The following is a 15,440-nucleotide window of genomic DNA, read 5'->3' on the forward strand; positions in this document are numbered from 1 at the left end:
ATTTGCCGGAGGATATGTGGGCGATTTTGCTTCAGTGCAAACTGACTGGCAAAGCCCAGGATGCGTGTGCGTCATTAACCATGGATGACTGAATTATGAGCGAGTGAAGAATGCTGTTTTACGTGTGTATGAGTTGGTTCCGGAAGCATATAGACAGCGTTTTCGCTCGCTCAGAAAATCCCCTTCTAAGACAAATACAGATTTCTCCCGTGAACAGAGGAATCTTTTTGAACGATGGTTCGCGGCGAGTAAGGTGCAGGATATTGCGGCCATGAGCGAGTTGGTACTCATGGAACAATTTAAAACCTGTATGCCCGAGCGAACCGTGGTGTATCTGAATGAGCAGAAAGTGTCTACTCTCCAAGACGCTGCTGTTTTGGCGGATGAATTGGCGTTGACGCACAAACATGCTTCTGTGCGTAACGATACTGTGTATGTTAGAGGCCGTGCGTTTCCCTCTCGGGAATTACCATTTCGGGGAAATGGCGAGCGAGCGTATCGGCCACGCTCGCCCTCCGTCTGACAAGAGACAATGTCATTATTGTAAGAAGCCAGGTCATTTGATGGTGGACTGTCATGCATTACGCGATCGGCAGGATACTAAGAGGCCAGCTCAGAAACCACTCAGAAACCAAAGGGGGTGGGGTTGATTAGCACTGTCTCACGCCCAGAGCAGGAGAAACCAGACAGTTGTTTTGAACCTTTTATATTTTCTGGTTTTGTGTCACTGTCGGGTAAAGTCTGCGACCAACGCGAGGTGAGAATCCTTCGTGATACAGGTGGTTCGCAGTCCTTCATTCTGGCGGATGTATTGCCGTTAAATGAGGAGTCGTCTTGTAAATCAAGTGCTATTGTGCGGGGAATCGAAATGGGTTTTACACCCGCTCCGTTACATAGGATACATGTGAGATCAGATCTAGTCACAGGTTGTTTTTCCGTGGCGGTTCGTTCATCTTTTCCGGTAGCCGGAATTGATTTTATCATGGGGAATGATATAGCTGGGGGGAAGGTAATTCCAGTTCTGGAGGTGGTGGATGCCCCAGTGTCTGAGTTTCTGTGCGATGCGTTGATTAAAACTCACCCAAATGTTTTTCCTGTCTGTGCTGTGACTAGGGCTCAGGAGAGACAACGAGAGCAGGAGGTGACGCTGCGTGACTCCATCTGTGGCGAGGCTCTCGCTGAGGACAGGTGGCCGTCTAGTGGCGAGGTGAAAAGGGGTGTGGGTAGCGTTCAGGGGAAACTGGTAAATCCCAAGTTTTCCGACGTACCGTTGCCACTAACGCGTCAAGCGTTGATTGACGCTCAGAAAAATGATTCCTCCCTATCAGGTTGTTTTGCAGCAGTAGCCAGCACTGCTGATAGTAGGAAACACGCCTTCTTGATAGAAGAAGGGGTGTTGATGCGAACTTGGGTAGCTAGGCCAGGTGTGACAGACTTGAAGGGTGGAGATGCCTGGAATGTAGTGCACCAGGTTGTGTTACCAGTGGAGGGTAGACGTCACATTTTGATGTTAGCACATGAACATATCTGGTCTGGTCATTTGGGTATTTCAAAGACAGAATCCTACAAAATTTCTTTTGGCCCGGTCTGATGGCCGATGTGGTAAAATTTTGTGGTACTTGTAGTACATGTCAAATTGTAGGGAAGCCGAATCAGGGGGTTCCTTTAGCTCCCCTGCACCCCATTCCAGCAATAGGGGAACCTTTTGAACATGTGATCATTGACTGTGTTGAGCTGCCTAAGACAAAGGCAGGTCACCAATACATGTTGAATATTATGTGTCTTGCCACCCGTTTTCCAGAGGCAATACCTCTGAGGAAAATTACTGCCCCAGCAATTACCAAGGCATTAAACAAGTGTTTCGCAACTTACGGTTTACCAAAAACCGTGCAAAGTGATCAAGGCTCGAATTTCATGTCTAAGACCTTTAATCAATCCTTACAGGGTTTAGGTATCAGTCACACGGTGTCTAGCGCGTACCATCCTGAATCACAGGGGGCGCTGGAGCGCTGGCACCAGACGCTGAAGGCGATGCTAAAGAAGTACTGTGTTGATACGGGTTGTGGTTGGGACGAGGGTGTGCCATTTGTACTGTTTGCTATTCGGGATGCTAAACAGGAGTCACTTGGGTTTAGCCCTGCAGAGCTAGTGTTTGGTCACAGTGTGCGTGGTCCATTGAAACTGCTCAAAGAGAAGATGTTGTCTGGTTCTTCTCCTAAATCGACTGTGTTTGATTTTGTCTCCCGGTGCAAGGAGCGTCTCCGCTGTGCGTCCTCGTTGGCTAGGGAGGCCCTCGCCTCTGCCCAGGGGGAGATGAAGGTGAGGTTTGACAAGAAGGCGGTGGGGCGGCAGTTCGAGGCTGGCGATGAAGTGCTGGTTTTGCTGCCCATAAATTTTTTTTACATTTAGTCATTTAGCTGACGCTTTTATCCAAAGCGACTTACAAGTTCTGTGCGACAAGACAGCAAGAAGGGTATAACTCTATCAGCTGAGTAACAATGTTCATCAAAGTGTTGCGTGTTACAGTGTAGGTTAGTTTATTAGGACAAGTGCATGACATTAAGGTTAGTCGGGGTTAGATTTTTTTTTTTTTTTTTTTTACACCGTCATGGCCTTCGGGATAAGGAACGCACCGGCCACGTTCCAACGTTTGATGCACATGGTGTTGGGGGGTGTGCCTAGGTGTAACGTCTATTTGAACGATGTGGTGGTGTACTCCGATACTTGGGCGGAGCACATTGCTAACTTACGGGTGGTTTTTGCATGCTTGACGGAGGCTTCGTTGACTCTGAACCTCGCTAAGTGTGAGTTTGGGAAAGCCACGTTGACGTACTTGGGGAAGCAGGTGGGTCACGGACAGGTCCGCCCGGTGGACGCTAAGGTAACAGCGATCCTTGCGTATCCGGCTCCTTCCACGAGGCGCGAGCTACGGCGTTTCCTGGGGATGGCTGGGTATTACAGTGTTTTTGTAGAAATTTTTCTGTGGTGGTGGCTCCCCTCACTTCCTTATGTAGTCCTATTGTACCTTTTGTGTGGTCCACGGAGTGTCAGTGCGCCTTCGAGGCTGCTAAATCTCTCCTATGCAGTGCACCTGTTCTGGCAGCCCCTGACTTTGCGTTGCCCTTTCAGCTGGAGGTCGACGCGAGTGCTGCTGGGGCTGGAGCTGTGCTGTTGCAGGCGGGAGAGGGCGAGGTGCATCATCCGGTTTGCTACTTCTCTGTGAAGTTCAAACACCATCAGTTGAACTACTCGACCATCGAGAAGGAGACGCTGGCGATGCTCCTCGCTCTCCAGCACTTTGAGGTGTACGTGGGGTCCAGCTCTATTCCGGTGTTGGTCTACACGGACCACAATCCCCTGGTGTTCTTGGCTCACATGTACAACCACAACCAGAGGTTGATGCGTTGGGCCCTGTTGGTGCAGGGCTACAACATTGTCATCCGTCACAAAAAGGGGGTGGACAATGTTGTGGCCGATGCCTTATCCAGAGGGTAGGTCTGGGGGTACTGCTCTGATGTTGGTTGTATGGGTAATAATGTTTTGCTCACCCGGTGGGTTCGCTTCTATGAGGGGAGGTGTCACGTACGTGGGTTGTGCATTATCATTATTGCCATATATTTTAACACCATGTAACATCAGGGTAATATATTATTTGTGTTGTTTTCTATGTGTGATGTTGTGTCATCTCCTAATCGCCTGTTTCTGTTACGCAGATGCCACTCATCTCCCTGATTGGATTGGTTGCATCTGATTGGTGCACCTTCGGACAGGCAGTGGAGATGGGTGGTTAATAGAGTGGGAGGTGACACACATCGGGGCGCCTCATGGAGTCATTTTGCCAGTGACCATAGTGTTGGAGGTTGCCCTTGGATTGTCACTGTTGTGTGGGGCTGATTTATTGTGTGCTCTTACTGTTCACACTACTCACCTGGTGGGCATTGTATCTGTGTTGGTGTAGCTACCAGGTGAGTATATATATATATTAGAGCTGGGCCGTTAACGGCGTTAACGTGCTGCGTTAACGCTATACTAGTATCGCGCAATAATATAATTAACGCATTAATCTAATTTTTTTTTTTTGTTCTTTTTTTATACATTTCTTTTTCTACCTTTATTTACCCAGGGTAGGTTCGCTGAGCACAGATGTTCTTTTCCATTCACACCTGGGAGCTGCCCAGTACAACCACAGTTGACACCATTGGCCACTGAGCAACTCCACTGCGACAGTTGATTCAAGCCATGTCACATAGTTCAAGTTTGAAATGATTCTTTCTGTTTTGCTAGATACTGTACTGTACTGGTAATATTATGTATTTGTGTTAACTTCTGAATAAAACAACTTATTAAACACAAGTACATCTTATTGAACATTATTTTGATATTTCATTACCAATTATCATAGCAAAACAGCTTTCTCAACCTGGCCTGAGAAACATAAGGAGGAAAGAAAAAGTGAGGACTTACTTCTGGTCATTATTTGGGTAGAACACACATATTTTTAATGCCTTCTGCAGGTTTTTTTTAAAATGTTTTAGCCATTTTAATCTAGATTAATCTAGATTAAATCCAGGATTGCAGATAGATTAATCTAGATTAAAAAAATTAATCTATGCCCACCTCTAATATATATATATTGTGGCCTCTTGCCTTTTTGCCACCTGTGTGGAATTAATATATATATATCTATGTATTGGGCCTTCTGCCTTTTTGCCACCCCTGTGTGGAACTATATTGTGCTGTGCACGTTGTGTACATTTGCTGGGGGATTCCCAGACTGCCAACCGCATGGCTTGTGGTTGTGTCCTGTGACACTAGGTCACTAGGGCTTGTGTTTACTTTTTATTAGTATTTACTTGTCTGTTCTCCAACTACCCTTTTCCCTATTTGTTATATGTTTGTGGGATTACTTCCCCTCCTTCCTCACCATAAATCAGTGGAGGTTTGAATTCCTACCATGAGAGAATAAATATAATTTACTATTTGGAACAACGCCTTGTGTTTATTGCTTACCTGCTCGGGACCGTGCTTAGTGCACTACTGGAGGGGGCTGGTTTTCACATACAGCCCGCTCCAGCTTATATTTTATATTGTCATTAGACATTGCTATGTGACAACCATGAGGGTGAGTTAAGCTAATCTCATACTTATCACACACACACACACACACACACACACACACACACACACACACACACACACACACACACACACACACACACACACACACACACACACACACACACACACACACACACACACACACACACACACACACACACACACACACACACACACAACTGGGGTGGGCTTGAACTATGACCTCTGCCAGTGGGTCTTGGACTTCCTGATGGGCAGACCCCAGGTGGTGAGAGCAGGCAACTGCACCTCCTCATCCATCACCCTCAACATAGGGGCCCCACAGGGCTGTGTTCTGAGTACCCTCCTCTACTCCCTGTACACACATGACTGTGTGGCTCAGCGGAGCAACAACACAATCATCAAATTTGCTGACGACACAGTAGTGGTGGGCCTGATCTCTGCAAACGACGAGAGGGCCTACCTGGAAGAGGTCAAGGTCCTGGCGGGATGGTGCCAGGAGAACAGACTCTCCCTGAACGTCAGCAAAACAAAGGAGATGATTGTGGACTTTAGGAGGTCGGGGGTCAAGGACTACAGCCCCCTCAGCATCGATAGGGGCACCGGTTGAGAGAGTGAACAGCTTTAAGTACCTCGGAGCCCACATATCCAAGGACTTGACATGGACCACACACATTGACAGTGTTGTGAAGAAGGCACGACAACGCCTCTACTTCCTCAGGCGCCTAAGGAAGTTCCAAGTCAGTCAGAAGATCCTTAAGAACTTCTACTCATGTACAATAGAGAGCATCCTGACTGGCAACATCACCTCCTGGTTTGGGAATAGCACTGCACAAGACCGAAGCAGACTACAAAGAGGGACACGTTCAGCGGAACGCACAATTGGAGGGGGGCTTCCCACCCTCCAGAACATTTACAACAAGCGGTGCAGGGGTAAGGCTAAGAGAATCATCAAGGACTCCAGCCACCCGAATAACTGCCTCTTTGAACTGCTGCGGTCAGGCAAGCGATACCGGAGTCTCAAGGCGAGCACAGAAAGACTCAGAAGAAGCTTATATCCCTAGGCCATCAGGCTGCTCAACGAACAATAAACACTCAACGAACAATAAACACTATGCAACAACCACCAAATGCACACAGCACACACATCCACACGCACACACTCACTTTAAACAAACAACACACTGCAGCACCCACTCTCCACACTTTAGATCACCTAAACACACTTTATATTTATTGGTAAAGGATTTTCACTACAACTCGTACACCTTACTGTAAATTGTACCTACATTTTACCTCATCCCATTTCTGCTTTGCACTATATAGTATTGTATGTTAGTACATTGCATAGTATATTGTATGTTGTATGGTAACTCAGTTACTTCTAGTCTGCATAGAACATTGTACATATGTCTATACTGAACACTGTGACCTCTATTTTTACTTCTTTTTACATGCTACTTTATTTTATTTCATACTTATCTTGTCTAGCACAGTCTCTGGAGCGTAACAGTAAGAAGCATTTTGTATAAAAGTATTCTGTATGACAACTATTAAAGAAACTTGAAACTTGAACTTGAAACTTGAAACATTCAAACGTACACCCGAATGTTCTCTCGCTCTCTCTTACTCAAACCTTTTTGTGTCAAAGACCACCAAACTGAGTAGCAGGCCATGGACCCCCATTCCATTCCTCTCTCTCTCTCTCTCTCTCTCTCTCTCTCTCTCTCTCTCTCTCTCTCTCTCTCTCTCTCTCTCTCTCTCTCTCTCTCTCTCTCTCTCTCTTTCTCTCTCTCTTTCTCTCTCTCTCACACAGCCTAATCATCACAAGTCTCTGTGGAGTTCCCAGGCACGCAGTTTGTACAGTGATCATTGTCTGTTGAAAAGAGAGAGGATGTGTGGTATAACTGGTAAATTCCATGAGCTCAAGCGATCTACGCGCTTGTATCATAGCAGAAAACCACAACCATTTCCATACAAATCACTCAAGCCATCTTACAGTAATGCGGTGGAAATAGAATTTTCTTAATGCGCGTGTGAGCGATGAGCAGCGATGACATGGAAGTTGAAAACCCATCATCGTCCTTTTGATTGTATCTTGTGTGCAGTCTGTCGCCATGCCGAATGAGTGGAAATGGATGAGAGCGATTTGAATGGGGGCAGAAGTAAATTACCCTTTCGTCTCGTAAGTGATGAGAGCTAAGTGATGAGTCCCTGAGATAGATAGAGGGGCAGTGGTCACCGGTTCGATTCCCAGGACTAGCAGGGGAAATCTGGGGGTAGGGAGTGAACGAATAATGCTGTCCCCTCCCTTGAGCAAGGCACTTAACCCGCGACTGCTCCCTGGGAAAAGGCCTGCTCCTAAAGAGTTAGGAACATGTTAAGCCTTAAGGTCCCCCTATAGGGGGACCCTGCTTTTCTTTATCATAAATCGATCAATAGTGACCGTATTAGATCCCCAATTATCATATCATGGGGTATCATTGGAAAGCCACACTCATTGGCTACAACCCTGTGCAAAGGTTTTCGAAATCGCCAAATGATTGACGGAGCTAGAGCCCCGGGAGTCGTGGGTGGTAATGTGTACTTTTGCGTACTTTGGGGCACGCCTCACATATCGGCATGTAACTCGAGAACCACTGAACGGATTTTGTCACCTGAAAGGGCAATCGACAGGCAACAAATAGGGCTTTAATGTAATATATTGTATTAAAAGAAATGCACACCCGAGCCACTAGAGGTCGGCAAAGAATCGTCCACATGTGGGCCCTTGGATGTTAAGAGGTCAATGTTTTTAAATATAATTTTTTTGTAGCCAAGAGTAAAGACCACAACCCTATCAAAAACAGTAGTCAAAGTGTATATTTTCATTTTTACAGATGTTTTATACGATTTATCGGAAATACAAATTTATCGGAAAATGCTAATTATCGCAATAACCACAAGGAAATGACTAAATCCAGATTCAACCCTGCCATTGGAAAGAGGAGCATTTCCCCTATCCATAGATGTATGATTTGGCCATAATAAGGTCAAGGTCAAGTTCAAGGTCAAATATGAATTTATAATTAAAATCGATTATCATTCATTACTGTATCTACAAATCCTTCTGTTTAATCATCTTCCTGCGGTTCATTTGCTTAGATTTTTTGTACACATGATCTCAATAAGGTGTTGAATGAGTTCAGTGAGCATTTTCTCCTACCCGTATACATTTTTGATCAAAGATGCAAAAATCATAAATCATAATTTATATTCTCCTTTTCTTCATTACAATTTACTCAAGCCTAGTAACAGACACAATATTTCTGACACTGGAAATACCCCCAGGTCCCTAGATGTTCCTAGATACAAAGAACATGCTAATTGACCTTGCAGAAGTGGAGCAATCTTCCATTTACTTAGGCATGTACCTTTAGGCGAAATACGGCTTACAGCTTATCAGGTTAAATGCTCACTGTCAAACAGCACTGGACAACCACCACCATGCATTCTGCCTCTGCACCCCAGTTGGTTTGTTTTGGTTGAAGGTCATGAGAGAGCTATCCAAGATCCTCAACCTCAGCGTCCCCCTCTCCCCTTCCATCTCTCCGTTAGGCGACCTCTCCTCACTCACAGTCCCAAAACAGCTCCAAACATTCATCCTAATTACAAGAAAATCACATTACACAACTAGGAAAATGGAACATAATTATTAGTCAACCACTGGTACAACCTAGTAACAGACTCAAACCTAGAACAACTCACAGCAACCCTAAATGCCAATATAATCCCATTCCTTAAAGGAAAACTCAATTTTTTTGGAAATTAGCTTATTTAACATCTTCCCTGGAGTTAGACAAGAAGATGCATACCTTTTTTGTCTCTCTGCATGCATTAGACTTAGGGAACGCCCGCACCGTTAGCGTAGCTTAGCTTCATCACTGGAAGTGGGTCAGACTTTTACCCTGAAGTTCCCTACAGTCCCCTACAGTCACGAAATACACTCCAAATACAACTCCAAAACGTTCCTGTAAACATGTTGTGACCTGTGTATTTACCACGTGGAGAAATAAAAAATAATTGAATTCGACATTTACGTTTTCTAAGCAAATATACTCGGAATTCTTCTTTGCCGAACCACTCCTCTCTGGGCTCAGTGATTTCACGTCACGAGTGCTACTTTCTAACATGAGGCCAGTGTTTGTTTTTCATTTTCATTTCATTCAAAGGATCCGAACCAATTGAAGTGTATGGATACCATGACTGTGGTAAGTTTTCATTTATGTTTTTAGATGGAAGGCTGTATTCCATCTGTCTAACGTTAGTGAATATTGTGAGATTGATGAATAGGACAGTCACAACGTTGCTGGACTATCGACCTAGTTAGCCCCTTTCATGACTGCGATGCACGGCTACAGGGTTTGGGCGAGTGAATCCACACTCGTGGTATTATTATAACTCATTTATTGTGTAACGCTAGCCCCTTAAAACTTACCACAGTCATGGTATCCATAAACTTCAATCGGTTCGGATCCTTTGAATGAAATGAAAATGTAAACAAACACTGGCCTCACGTTAGAAAGTAGCACTGAAATTTTGTATTTCTCCACATGGTAAATACACAGGTCACAACATGTTTACAGGAACGTTTTGGAGTTGTATTTGGAGTGTATTTCGTGACTGTAGGGAACTTCAGGGTAAAGGTCTGACCCACTTCCAGCGATGAAGCTAAGCTACGCTAACGGTGCGGGCGTTCCCTAAGCCTAATGCATGCAGAGAGACAAAAAAGGTATGTATCTTCTTGTCTAACTCCAGGGAAGATGTTAAATAAGCTAATTTCACAAAATGTTGGAGTTTTCCTTTAACACCTGGTCTCCCCTACTGCAGTTCATTCAGAGCATATTCCGCTCCACACTACCTAAACATTTCAAAACCCAATGCAATAATTCAAAATAACCCCTTGTTTTTAGGACTGACATTTATGTTGCACTCATATTTAGTTATTTCATTTTCTTATGTTATGCCTATGCTTACGATGTGTCAGAATTGTTTTATGTGTAGTGCGTTCATCTCTATGTAACAGTTGCTACTGTATGTTTTACTTCTGTGAAGCACTTTGTGATTTTATCTGTGAAAGGTGCTATACAAATAAAGTTTACTTACTAATGTGCTTTCTTAATATAACCCCCCCCCCCCCCCCACCCCCATGTTGTGCTGTATTGTAATGTAACATTGTAATGTAATTTCATGTAACCTGAAACAAAGTAAAGAAAAGTATAGGATTACCATTGAACTACTGTGGTCCTGAGAGAGGGGAGGTGTCCTGAAAAGACATACAGATACATGATTATGTTTATAATCTTTGGAACAGATGCTTTGTTTGAAGGCTCCTCCAATCAAGTGAAATAGGCTGAAAAGGGGCCAAAGGTCACCATTCTGTCCTTGCGTGACCAAATCGCTCAATCTATTTTCTGGGTAAAAATTCCAGTAATCAAACAGAAGACTTGAGCTCTAATTGTAAAACAAATAGCAACGATTTTGAAGGCTCTTGATATACCGTTTGATACCTTTTCATTCCTTTAAATCAACATTAATTAAAAAAAATATCAATAAAATTGCCTATTGTTTCTTGACACCCAGGCCAGCCCTACTACTTCTGGGCCTTTCAGACTGAGAATGATTTTGACAAAACGAGAGCATCCAGGCAGCAGGAGTCCTGTCTTCTCCTCGTTGAGAGAAGAGGGAAAGAAAAACGACCGCCAACTATCCTGGAAGCGATCAGGCGGGCCAAAAAACATACAGGCAACAAAAGCAGTCATCACTGTGGACCAACATCCCCATGTAAAGTTTATGACATCATGCAGAATCCATGCTGTTGAGAAATCAGGCTGCCCGCAGCAGGGACAGGACTCTGCGCTCCACGGTTGTACCTAAATAATGTATGTACCTAATAAAGTGTATATTATGTACGAGGATTCATTCAGCCAGACTGGTGCCTGGACACACATAAAAAAACTAAAAAGTTCTCCCTTCTGCAGTGAGTAAGTGTTGTGTGTATTTTAACAGTGTGGGGAGCTAAGCTAATGCGAGGTGATTCGTCATGGGCCTGTAGGCTAGTTAGCTGAAGCATTTACTCTGCTCCCCGCCTCTCTTCATCATCGTGACAAAGCCTCGGTACGCTGCAGAGAACACTGCTAAATAATGAGGTCCCTTTACATAAAAACAGCAGGGGGAAACAACAGTCCATGAGACAAGACATTGGGGAAGTTACTGCACACACGCACTGAATGAATCTGGCCTGTAAGAGGACATTTGAAGAGATTCAAATATTATTAACTAAGAGAGAGGCAGACAAAGAGATAGAGAGATAGGGGATAGAATAGCATATAACTTTATTATCCAACTATAGATGGACAATTAGTGAAGTTAATTTACAAAATAACAATTCATAGTATGCAATCGCAGACATCTTGGTCGCAAACAGCTGTGATTTAATAGCAAGTGATTACCAGACAATAAAAAGACTATCGTTGCCGATGAGCTCTGGCATTGCGCATTATTGTATGTCAAAACATGTCATGTGAATACTATGAATACAAGACAATACACAGTAGTAGCATTGCAATACGGTACACCAGTGGTACACAAACCTTTTTGTGTCAAAGACCACCAAACTGAGTAGCAGGCCATGGACCCCCATTCCATTCCACCCTATCTCTCTCTCTCTCTCTCTCTCTCTCTCTCTCTCTCTCTCTCTCTCTCTCTCTCTCTCTCTCTCTCTCTCTCTCTCTCTCTCTCTCTCTCTCTCTCTCTCTCTCTCTCTCTCTCTCTCTCTCTCTCTGTCCCCAGTTCCTTGCTGACAGTCCTCTTACCTCTCCAATAGTAATTGGTGTAATTGGGTTGAAGTCAAGTGGTTGAAGGATCGCTCAAATACTTGTACACATGTATACATGCACAAACACATACAACCACATATACACACACAGGAACACATGCAGGCACACACACACACACACACACACACACACACACACACACACACACACACACACACACACACACACACACACACACACACACACACACACACACACACACACACACACACACACACACACACACACACACACACACACACACACACACACACACACACACACACACACACACACAGTGTGGAGGAGGACCCAATATTTGTTTTATTTACTTTTGCTTTTAAAAGCTTGTCAGTCATCCGCTTTCACTTGACTCAAGCCGTGGTATTATTCGGTTGAATTATTGCTAATTCATCATACCTACTCTGAAATCAAAACCATGGAAATGATTGGCTTTGCGCAAGATAAGTGAAAGTTACAGTGGAAAGAGACACTGATGTGAGAGTTTCTGTTACTTAGAATTAGTGTTTAGCCTAGAATTGTTCTTCTTAACCCTTTCACTGCGATAATACAGAAGGTTAACCCTTTCACTGCCACATGACAAATGGTTAACCCTTTCACAACCACACTACAGAAGGTTAACCTTTCACTACCACACTACAGCGGGTTTCACTACCACACTACAGACGGTTTCACTACCACACTACAGACGGTTTCACTACCACACTACAGATGGTTTCACTACCACACTACAGACGGTTTCACTACCACACTACAGACGGTTTCACTACCACACTACAGACGGTTTCACTACCACACTACAGACGGTTAACCATCTGTAGTGTGGTAGTGAAAGGTTAACCTTATGTAGTGTGGTAGTGAAAGGGTTAAAAACTATTGTGGGTGAATCATTATTAATAGATTATATATTGAATCCTAATATATGTAATTTCAATCTGTAAAAAATAAATCTATAATAAGCCAATTATCCATAAATGACCCCTCCTTACCCACATTTTAAACAGCCCTCTTTGTATTCATTGAGGCACTTGAGTTTGACACCCCTGTAAGACAGTAAATGGGTCCTGTTCCCCAAACTGTTGTACAATAGAATCTAATTTCTACAATACAACTTCCACTTCAGTTAGAACCCAGTGGTCCCCAACATTTCCTGACACGTGACCCCATTTTTAGGCGCAGGAAAATCCTGTGACCCTAGCATTCAATTAAAACCCACACACACGCACACACACACACACACACACACACACACACACACACACACACACACACACACACACACACACACACACACACACACACACACACACACACACACACACACACACACACAGTGTGGAGGAGGACCCAATATTTGTTTTATTTACTTTTGCTTTTAAAAGCTTGTCAGTCATCCGCTTTCACTTGACTCAAGCCGTGGTATTATTCGGTTGAATTATTGCTAATTCATCATACCTACTCTGAAATCAAAACCATGGAAATGATTGGCTTTGCGCAAGATAAGTGAAAGTTACAGTGGAAAGAGACACTGATGTGAGAGTTTCTGTTACTTAGAATTAGTGTTTAGCCTAGAATTGTTCTTCTTAACCCTTTCACTGCGATAATACAGAAGGTTAACCCTTTCACTGCCACATGACAAATGGTTAACCCTTTCACAACCACACTACAGAAGGTTAACCTTTCACTACCACACTACAGCGGGTTTCACTACCACACTACAGACGGTTTCACTACCACACTACAGACGGTTTCACTACCACACTACAGATGGTTTCACTACCACACTACAGACGGTTTCACTACCACACTACAGACGGTTTCACTACCACACTACAGACGGTTTCACTACCACACTACAGACGGTTAACCATCTGTAGTGTGGTAGTGAAAGGTTAACCTTATGTAGTGTGGTAGTGAAAGGGTTAAAAACTATTGTGGGTGAATCATTATTAATAGATTATATATTGAATCCTAATATATGTAATTTCAATCTGTAAAAAATAAATCTATAATAAGCCAATTATCCATAAATGACCCCTCCTTACCCACATTTTAAACAGCCCTCTTTGTATTCATTGAGGCACTTGAGTTTGACACCCCTGTAAGACAGTAAATGGGTCCTGTTCCCCAAACTGTTGTACAATAGAATCTAATTTCTACAATACAACTTCCACTTCAGTTAGAACCCAGTGGTCCCCAACATTTCCTGACACGTGACCCCATTTTTAGGCGCAGGAAAATCCTGTGACCCTAGCATTCAATTAAAACCCACACACACGCACACACACACACACACACACACACACACACACACACACACACACACACACACACACACACACACACACACACACACACACACACACACACACACACACACACAGTGTGGAGGAGGACCCAATATTTGTTTTATTTACTTTTGCTTTTAAAAGCTTGTCAGTCATCCGCTTTCACTTGACTCAAGCCGTGGTATTATTCGGTTGAATTATTGCTAATTCATCATACCTACTCTGAAATCAAAACCATGGAAATGATTGGCTTTGCGCAAGATAAGTGAAAGTTACAGTGGAAAGAGACACTGATGTGAGAGTTTCTGTTACTTAGAATTAGTGTTTAGCCTAGAATTGTTCTTCTTAACCCTTTCACTGCGATAATACAGAAGGTTAACCCTTTCACTGCCACATGACAAATGGTTAACCCTTTCACAACCACACTACAGAAGGTTAACCTTTCACTACCACACTACAGCGGGTTTCACTACCACACTACAGACGGTTTCACTACCACACTACAGACGGTTTCACTACCACACTACAGATGGTTTCACTACCACACTACAGACGGTTTCACTACCACACTACAGACGGTTTCACTACCACACTACAGACGGTTTCACTACCACACTACAGACGGTTAACCATCTGTAGTGTGGTAGTGAAAGGTTAACCTTATGTAGTGTGGTAGTGAAAGGGTTAAAAACTATTGTGGGTGAATCATTATTAATAGATTATATATTGAATCCTAATATATGTAATTTCAATCTGTAAAAAATAAATCTATAATAAGCCAATTATCCATAAATGACCCCTCCTTACCCACATTTTAAACAGCCCTCTTTGTATTCATTGAGGCACTTGAGTTTGACACCCCTGTAGACAGTAAATGGGTCCTGTTCCCCAAACTGTTGTACAATAGAATCTAATTTCTACAATACAACTTCCACTTCAGTTAGAACCCAGTGGTCCCCAACATTTCCTGACACGTGACCCCATTTTTAGGCGCAGGAAAATCCTGTGACCCTAGCATTCAATTAAAACCCACACACACGCACACACACACACACACACACACACACACACACACACACACACACACACACACACACACACACACACACACACACACACACACACACACACACACACACACACACACACACACACACACACACACACACACACACAC

This window comes from Notolepis coatsorum, assembly GCF_963971535.1.
Source record: "Notolepis coatsorum genome assembly, chromosome: 3".
Lineage (NCBI taxonomy): Eukaryota > Metazoa > Chordata > Actinopteri > Aulopiformes > Paralepididae > Notolepis > Notolepis coatsorum.